At 35.1% G+C, this 10,195-nt stretch overlaps 1 pseudogene; it reads left to right on the top strand.

The window, feature by feature from the left end:
* The first annotated feature begins 9,193 nt into the window (after positions 1 to 9,193).
* LOC149240975 (pathogenesis-related protein PR-1 pseudogene) lies at positions 9,194 to 9,722 on the top strand (annotated as a pseudogene).
* Positions 9,723 to 10,195: the final 473 nt, after the last annotated feature.

The following is a 10,195-nucleotide window of genomic DNA, read 5'->3' as shown; positions in this document are numbered from 1 at the left end:
AATTATTTTTGTTAAAAAGAAGGACAGAACCTTGCGAATGTGTATGGATTACCGTCATTTAAATAAGATGACCATTAAAAATAAATACCCCTTCCCCGTATAGATGAGTTATTTGATCAGGTGAAGGGTGCAACCGTATTTTAAAAAATTGATCTCCGCTCGGGTTATCATCATATCAGAATAAAATAAGATGATATAGAAAAAACTACGTTTAGGACTTGTTATGGACATTATGAGTTCTTAGTGCTACCTTTTGGACTAACCAATCCCCAGAAACCTTCATGCACCTCACGAACAATATATTTCATCAGTTCTTGGACAAGTTTGTGTTAATCTTTATAGATGATATACTGATCTACTCTTGAAGTATAGAAGAACATAAGGAGCATCTTTGTATTGTTCTGCAAGTTCTAAGAGAACACCAGCTGTACGCTAAGTACAATAAATGTGATTTATTTGAGGAGTAAATCTAGTACTTGTGACACGTCATCAACAAATATGGAATCGCAATAGACCGAGAGAAAATAAGGAATATCATAGAGTGGCCGGTATCAAAGGATGTAGCTGACATAAGATTGTTCATGGGTCTACTAAGATATTATAGACAATTTGTGGAAGGATTTTCTAAGGTGGTGTATCCTATTACCTCTCTAGAAAAGAAAGGAAAAGCATTTAAGTGGACCCCTCATTGTCAAAGGAGCTTTGATGAGCTCAAACATCTTCTTACCACCGCGCCCATTTTGAGCATTGTTGATCCCACTAAATAATATGTGGTTTTTACGGATGCTAGCAAAGAAGGTGTAGGTGGCGTATTAATGCAAGAAGGCAAGGTTGTAGCCTATGAATCAAGCAAGCTTAAAGAGTATGAACAAAAGTGTTTGACCTATGATTTAGAGTTGACAATAGTTATCCATGCCTTGAAGTTGTGGCAAAATTACTTGATGGGTAAGTAATTTCTGTTAATGACTGATCATCATAGTCTAACAAACTACTTCAGACAACCCACTTTGAATGCTAGGGAAGCTCGTTGGGCTGACCTCTTAAGAGAATTTGATTTTGAAATCAAACATTTTAAGGCAAAAGAGAATCGGGTTGCGGATGCCTTATGTCGAAAGGTAAATTATTTGTATGAGATTTCCTTTAGTGAATAACGAACTACATTTTATGAGCAGATTCGTGAAACAGCCATGAAAGATTTAGTATATAAATATTTACAACAACAAGAAAATTTTTTTAACATCCATGAAAATGAATTGGGATATGAGGTAAATTCAGAAGAATTGTTGATCTATAGGAAAATGTTATATGTGCCTAACCAAAAACATCATAAAAATTTAATTTTAGATGAATATCATAAGATTCCTTATGCAGGCCACCTCGGATACTAGAAAATGATTTCTTCCCTTAGAAAGGAATTTTTCTGGCCTAGTATGAAGAAGGAGGTAGCAGAATATTTGGCCCGATGTCTGGAATGCCAGCAAGTAAAGGCGGAGCACCAAAACCTCGAAGGATTACTCCACCCACTTCTTATTCCTGAATGGAAATGGGAAACCATATCCATCGACTTCATTACCAGACTGCCTAAATCTAAAAGGAAAAATGACTCAATCATGGTGGTCGTGGACAAATTGAGAAAATCTACTCATTTCATACCAGTACAATCAACTTATAAAGCAGTACAAATTGATAACATGTTTATGAAAAACATTTGTAAATTACATGGAATACCCAAAATGATCATTTCCAAACATGATGTGAAATTTACATCAGCATTCTGGAAAACTCTATTTAAAGGATTGGGCACACAACTACACTTCAACATTGCATATCATCCTCAAAGTGATGGGGAGACAGAGTGAGTAAATCAAGTAGTAGAAGACATGTTACGAACTTATGTAATGAAACAACCATCTAAATGGGAGGACTACCTGCACTTGGTAGAGTTTTCCTATAACAATGGATACCATACATCCTTACAAATGAGTCCCTTTGAAGTGTTATACGGGTGTAAGTGCAGAACACCCTTGAGTTGGAGTGTTCCACAGGACAATTTGATGCTAGGAGCAGATATATTAGCCGAATTTAAGGGGATGGTGAAAAAGGTACGTGCCAATTTGAACGCTGCTTAGGACCAACAAAAGAAATTTGATGATCAGAAGATAATTTTTTGGGAATTCCAAGTGGGGGATCATGTTTACATTCGGGTACGAGCCAAGAAAAGCACATTACAATTGACTGGATGTGCTAAACTAACACCTCGATTCTGCTGCCCTTTCTAAATTTTAGCTCGAATCGAAGCAGTGGCATACCATCTTGCCTTACCCAACCATATTCGTGTGCACAATGTCTTTCACATTTCTCTACTTAAGAAATACATTTGCTAACCACATAATCATTTGGAAATAAATTTGAGTAAAGTATATAATAAGTTGTTGTTGTTGTTGTTTTTTTTTTTTTTAAACAAGTTGGTTGATGATTTAAAGTGTTTTATTGCTATGTATAGGTCGAACCGGAAGGCGAGCTCTTGGTCTAACCCCTGTTTATACTCGATCGAACAGAAGTAACGCTACAGAAATGAGTTATCACCCACATTAAAGTGCAATGCTAACACTATGGGTTAGAGGAGGTTACCTGGGAAGATGAGCAGGTTATGAAAGAAAACTTTCCGGATCTATTTTTAGAAGGAAAACATCGAGACGATGTTACATCTTAGGGGGAGAAGATGTGATATCCCCAGATAACGTAAATATTTATTTTACTACAAACCAAACAAACTGTTTACTATTTTTTTTAATTATAAAACTATTTCTAGAATTTAGTTATCCAGAAGTGAATTTAGCAGTTATTGGTAAATATTGTTTTACCTGCTAAGTAGTTATGAGAAACAATTATCTGTCCCTGACTAAATTCTTGAGGATTTACTCAAGAAAGATCAAGAGGATAGGGGTATTTGAGATCAGGAGAAAAGAGGGAGCAAGAAAGAAAAGAAAAAAAAAAGAGAAGAGAATATGTGCTGAGACGTTATCCAGTTTTCTGTAGCTACGTCTGCTTAGGACCAGATAGCTGTGAGACCGTGGGTTCTCATAGTAAAAGAAGAAGGTTCCTATGACCAGGAACAACTCATGGGGAGATTTACTGGTATAGTAGTCTCAAGTTTGGGAGGAAAAAGTAACGAGCAGGTCTAGTCGAAAACCAATATGGGAAACAGCATGAGCCAAATAAGTAAGAAATCTCATTATGATAGAAATTTGATATAAATATTTATATAAGCTATTCCTGTTATTTTCTATTAGAGAGGGGATGGGTAATTCGAGAAATTTATTTGATTAGTCCATAATTAATCTTTTTACATTTCTAAATGAATGGTATGATTTAAATCTAATATAAATTTGATATCAGCTATGCCTATTAGTTGCTTTTTATTGTAGAAAGGGCGGGTTAACTCGAGAAAGTTATACGGATAGTCCATGAGTAATTTTTACATTTCTAGATGAGTGGTAGATTAAATTCTTGTACTAAGTAAAATGTACAACAAAATAGAGTATACAAGTGATAAAGAATCTTCCAGAATCTAGGTATATATATATATATATATATATATATATATATATATATATATATATATTTATTTCATGGCAACAGAACAAATCATTTAGGAAAAGATTATTGTCGAGCATCCACACAGATTTCATAATTACATATAAATATGGAAGCAACAGTATGCCAAAACCTCTTATTAAGTAATGGCAAAGCCCTCAGCCCAAGAGTAAAAAAAAGAAGAAAAAAAAGAAAAGAAATATTTTTACAGGTATACATGATCGATTAAACAATCATAGTGTATACAAAACTAGAAGGCAATTTAGGAATTAGACTTGTCGAAAATTAACTAAGAAAGATGTAAAAACTTTAGAGCGGAATTAGCCAAGAATTTATTCTTCACTCGTGGTTTACCAAAACCCTTACCCTTGCGGGCCAGGCTGGAAATAGTTATCTTTACAAACACAGTTGAAGAGGGTTTCACAGTCACAGTATGTAGCTAGCACAAAACAAATCTACTTTTAAATTTCTAAAGGATATGCTAAGGTAAATTCCAGTGAAAAAATTATATTAATCCCAAAAATTGATAAAAGATAATAGTTAAATGGAATCCAAGACCTATAAACTAGCGATAAATGTATTCCTCGCAATAGCAGTGCGAGGTCATCCCAAATCTACCAAGAAAACAAATTCGACTAGATTATGGTCATACAATTCCTTCAATTATACAAATTGCATAAAGCCCGTTTAGGGTCAGTATTATTTATACACAGGAAAAAAACAAAAAATAAAAATAATTATCTAATAAGTTATTAGTCGTAGATTAACTCTTCCCTGGAGTCTGAAATGCATCAACAGTAAGAAAAAAACCCTTATAGAAAACTCTAGGCTAGTCTCAAATACCCAATAATGAGTTGGGCTATTGACACTGCACATGGCGGGCCGAGTGAGGGCTTCCTCCAACACTTCAATTGAAAACTGTAACACTTGCAAAACCTCCATCCCAACCGAGAGGAATATCATGAATTAGAATTCGCATATCAATCAATAGATCGGTATAAGCTGGAGACTGAAGACAACAAAGTAAAGACAAACACTCTGAGTTACCTATAATAAGTCACATGTAAAAACCCTCTTCGCTGCCGAAATGCTGAAGCCTGAGACCTTGTATGTCTGTCAGAGGAGCCATAGATGAACAGAAAGGCCTATCATGTTGACGAAGAACAAATACGGGCTCCATCAAAACCCCAGCAGAAAGCGAAAGACCAAGGAATACCTGCGCATGGAAAACCCCCTTGCAGAGCAGACTTAAACCCATCCCCGGGAGGAAAAACAATGAAAGGGAACCGAAACTACATCTAAGGTATGGAAACCCGAGTTTCGTATCCACCATCGGATCAATGAAGCAGTTGGAGACCGTAGATGTGGAGTAGAACCCAAGGACGATGATGGAGCTCTCTAGCATTGAAGTCTCCATAGGGGTAGTCTTATCACCTAGGTCGTCACATTAGTCAGGCATTAATTCTGCATTAAGGACGTCGAGTGGTGTAAATAAAAGTAGCAGTGAACTGACTCTAATTAAGTTCGGGATTAAATTATGAAGTCCTGGTTAAGCCGAGTAGTTTATGTCATAATTAAAGTGGTATCAGTAGTGGCCAGTGGGCCTGTTGGTACATATAGAATCCTGTCAAGTAACAAATTCCACTTAATCTTAGTCATGAGAAGTAAATATGAAATTATTGTTGAAATGTCTGATTAAGGGCCCTGTCATAAATAAATAGTATCGAAGAAATAACAAAGGTAATCTAGTTTTACAGTTATGTCGAATCATAGCATAAATATATAAATATTCCATGCTTTTTATATGGTAAACTGTTCAAAATTTTACTTATGCTCATTTAATATGTGGATGTGTGACATTTTTCTCTTTGAAAGTGATTCGCTATATATATATATATATATATATATATAAAGTTTTCCCTTCAACATTTATTCGCCAAAATTTTATATATAACATATAAAAAATTACTATAAATTTGAATATTTTATAAATATATCACAAAGCATTTTACAATTTGTATATTGAATACTAATAATAGTTGGTAAGGTTTCTAAATTTTAAGATGCATTTTTGTCCTTAAAATGTTCTCTTAAACATTAAGTTTTAAGAGACATGTTATAGCTACCTTGTTTATGGTATTTATGAAATTGTTATATTTAACATAAAAATAATCACCAATCTTTAGAAACAATCATTTCTTTAAATTTTTTTATTAAAATAAAAAAATTTATAGTGTAATATTAAATCTAAAAATATTCATATAATTATTTATTTCATATAGTTAAATATCATATTTTTCTTTAATTTCAAAACGAATATAAACGTATTTTAAGTTTATAAAATAAAGGATAAAAATAAATATCTTGTTATTAGTTTCGCTCCTAATGAATCATGTCAAGCATATAATTTTATGATACTTTTAACTTGCGGCGTTTTTTAAATAATGCGCTATATAAAGAAAGTTTATTATTAATAAGATATTAATTTAAGTTTGTTATCAATGAGAACGTAATATTAAAGTTTATTAATTAAAATGTAAACCAATTAATATTAAATAAATTTGTATAATTGGAAGATGAAATTTTTTATTTATTTAAGTATATTTTATATGAGAATATTTTATTACAGTGAAGTTTATGGTTTTTTTTTTTTTTTTTTAATAATAAAAATGATATAATTTAAAATTAAAATAAAATTATATGATAAAAATATAGAGTTTAGATTAGTTGTTTATAGGAAAAATTTAATAAAATCTAAAATTATCATATCTTCAAGGAGAAAGAAGATAAAATGTTGCTTAAGAACTGAAAATATACCTTAGATTTACTAATATACTAGCCTTTCAGGTCATAAGAGAGAAACAAGTACATAGAAACTATGAAACTAGAGATATAACAAGAATAAAGAGATTAGGAAGATAGTTTCAAATTTGTTGTTGGAACATGGATCAACCCCTTGTTGTGGCACAATGAGCTTTCAGTGGTAGGAGGAATTCTTGGGTACTTCTCGATGTGGTCTAGTTGCCAGTTCATGCCCATCATGTGTTGATGGAGATGCTCCATGGAGAAGAGGTCCTCTATTATCTCGTGTTGATCGAGGAGAACCTCGCCTAGTAGGTATTTCATGTCATAGTACAAGTCCACTGTTTTCATACAATGATTGAAATTAAATGCCCCTGTGTGAGCCCTATATTAGAGACCCAATCAACCAAATCTACTAAGACCTCAATGTAATAGAGGAGGTGCCTTTGATCATTGCCTTCCCTCTTGGCATGAGTGAGTTCTCCCTAAATGGGGTACGGGGTAAGATCTTGAAAGCAAGTGTTAGTTTCATCACTCCATGATGATTTGATTCATTGCCACAACTTGCCTTTTCTTGATAGTACACTTTGCCCCTACGGTGCGAGGCTCACTGACATGGCATGGTGATTGCACAAGGATTTGAAGAAGGCCAAGGAGTAGGTAAGGATGTGCTAGGAGAGATAGAGATGGACATGGATAATTATTTGGATGGTGTAACAAAGCTATGACCAGGCCCTAAGATGTGGTGTGTGGAAGAAAAATGGAGGCTTATAGAGTGGCTAAGACAGTGTCAATGGGTGGTAATACCAACAGAAAGGAACCTTGCAAAGAGCTATGACCAAAAAGGTTGGAGAGCATCCCAAAAGTGCAAATAGTTGGCATCTAGGTGAGGTTGAAAGAGGATCGAGTTGCTACAAGGAGTGATTGTCCACACAAGAACACCAAGAAAATAATACTTATGAAAAAGTTGTAGGGGGAGAAATTTTAAGCTTCCTGAGGAAATAGCCAATCTAATTATGTGATGAAGATTCACTGCTAAAGAGTACACTAGCCTACTTTAGTGGTCTATATAAGTTTCTATGTAGAGAACCCTATTATTGAGCATAATAGAGTGTCATTCAAGATGGAAAAGGGAATTTCCCAACTTCGTGGAAAAAAGTGTAGTATGGCTTGCCCTTCCCTTTCTCTAGTACCACTTGGAGAGCTAGAAAGAAAGGATCCTTGCAAGCATGGCTCATAAAATTGAGCTAACGTAGCCCCCCTTCACCGATTGTATTATTGAATTGAGGTGAGAAGTGAACTCGCAATACTGCCAACTTGGCTTTTGTGTCTACACTTTTGCGCTAATAACCCTTTTGTCTTAGGTGGCTGACCTTTGTGGAGCTCTAAATTGTTGTGATGGGGAGTTTAATCCCATTTCTAGTGGTGGAAAAGTGTCTTACGTAGCACAAGACGAAGAGAAAGTACAATAATACAAGGAGATTGTGTAGGGTGTAGGGGAGATGGATCTATTTTGATTTTTATGGAAGAGTGTCTTGCGTAGCATGAGACAAAGAGAAAGTATAACCATTCAAGGAGATTGAGATTGTGTAGGGTGAACGGGAGATGGATCTATTTTGATTTTTATGAAAGAGTGTCTTGCGTAGCATGAGACAAAGAGAAAGTACAATCATGCAAGGAGATTGTGTAGCGTGTAGGGGATATGGATCTATTTTCATTTTTATTTATTTTTATGACATTTCACAATACTCACTAATTTTATTCTTTTATTCTTTTAAGTACTATATGTAAATTATAATATTATAGGATAGCATTATTGTGCATCTATTCCATTAATAAATATCTAATGGATACTAAAAACTATCTAGTTGGACTCAAAGCTTACTTCTTTAAGACCACCAAATAAATAATTCAGGTAACTGACCACCACCTAGATAATTCAGAGGACTTATTCTTTTCTTAAATAAACAATGAGAAATCAGCCTACAACAACTAATAATAACTATAAATACTATATTTTCAACCATATTAAAAAACCAAAAAACAACTTCTCAAATTTTCAACCATATTAAAAAACCAAAAAACAACTTCTCTAACCAAGCAACTTATCAATCCTAATGGATTTATTATTAATCCAATAGATTCATTCCCTAATTAAAGTTGCTTCTGGGTGAAAATCGACCTCCCTGTACTTCGCGAATGATCACCTAAACGATGCCATTGAGCTAAGATTTTTGTCGGCGGTGGTCGACCAGCTTCTACGTCTTGAAACATTTCGTGAATGATGCCATATCTGAACCATTTTTTGGATTCAACACATGAAAGGATCAGATAGTGTTTGTGATTCCTTAGAAAATCGTAAACGCAGCCATGTCAGGGAAATACGCGTCTTCATGACGGGTGTCCTGTACCGCCAAAGTCAAACAACGACGCACGCGTTCCATTATGTTCGTAGGGTGGGCTTTACGCCAGATGCTCAATGTGCAAAATATGCTCCCGCCAGCTCTTCTAGAAGTTTAAAATTAAAAATAATCTGATCCAGCCATGGATATCTATCTGCCCGTTTTTATACCTTACATTTTGGGGTTGAGAGGATCTGATGTCTGCGATAGCTTATCCCCTATATTTTACCGCATACGTTTGGGCCACCACCTACTATTTGTCGAATTCTCCCTTCATATTAAACTGTGTCTGGGCTTTCTATAAATTGTCTTCATAAACAAGATATAAACAAGCCAAGTGTAGGCAGATCTTAAAGTATTTTGTTCTTCAATTTCAGGTACAGCTGCTACTTTGTTGTTGTTTTCCTAAAAATGAGACAGCCATCGTTTCTGCTGGTTGTAGTAGCTGCCTTAAGCGTTGTAATCTGCAACCTACAAATGGTTGCAGAAGCAGGTACGAATATTAGTCAAACCATTCAAGGATTTGTGGTTCCGCAGAACGAGGCAAGAAAACAAGTGGGAGTCCCTCCACTGAAATGGGATGTGAAACTCGCAACATATGCTCGCGTTTATGCAAGGGAAAGAAGAGGTGATTGCCTTCTTCAGCATTCGAATGGTCCATTCGGAGAAAACATATTCTGGGGGAGTGGTAAAGGCTGGAATGCTACAGAGGCAGTGGGTGCATGGGTTGATGAAAAGAAGTGGTATAACTATGCAAATAATAGTTGCAGCTCCGGCCAGGACTGCACGCACTACACTCAGATTGTCTGGAGAACGACAACTAATGTTGGATGTGCCGTCATCAAATGTAACAGCGGCGACACGTTCATCACATGCAATTACTACCCTCCTGGAAACTATGTTGGAGAGAGACCATACTGAAACATTGGCGCCCACTATTTAACATTCATTCCCACGCTTGTATTTCCAGCTTCTTCCATATTCTTTGTAACATACTGGATATTGATTTCATTCTTTCTCGGCTACCATTTGTATTTCTTTCTCAGGATCATTTGTGTTCATTATCCTATTCATATTCTTCCGATGCATACGTATATTACTTTCTTTAAACGTAATCACACATAAGATTTTCTGATGCTCACGTTGATTGAATAAGCTGCTGGAGTCTCATATTTTTCATAACATCATGAATGGGTGCCATGATTTTCCAGTGCAAATGTCATTACTGGATCCGTATAAAACGACCATAAGTGAACCTGATCTAATCTTATTATTTTTCCTTAAATTTAATGGAATGAATGACAAAATTACAACGAATTGCAATGCCAGTTATCAGCAACCTTCAAAATAAAACCAAGTGGCGCATGTCGAGGTAAAGCATGGTGTATTTGGCA

This window comes from Pinus tabuliformis, chromosome 8 (assembly GCF_031772625.1).
Source record: "Pinus tabuliformis cultivar Carrire ecotype Pingquan chromosome 8, CPIR1, whole genome shotgun sequence".
In the NCBI taxonomy this organism is placed as follows: Eukaryota; Viridiplantae; Streptophyta; class Pinopsida; order Pinales; family Pinaceae; genus Pinus; species Pinus tabuliformis.
Note: the sequence above shows the minus strand (reverse complement) of the source record. Positions and strands in the feature narration are given on the sequence as shown.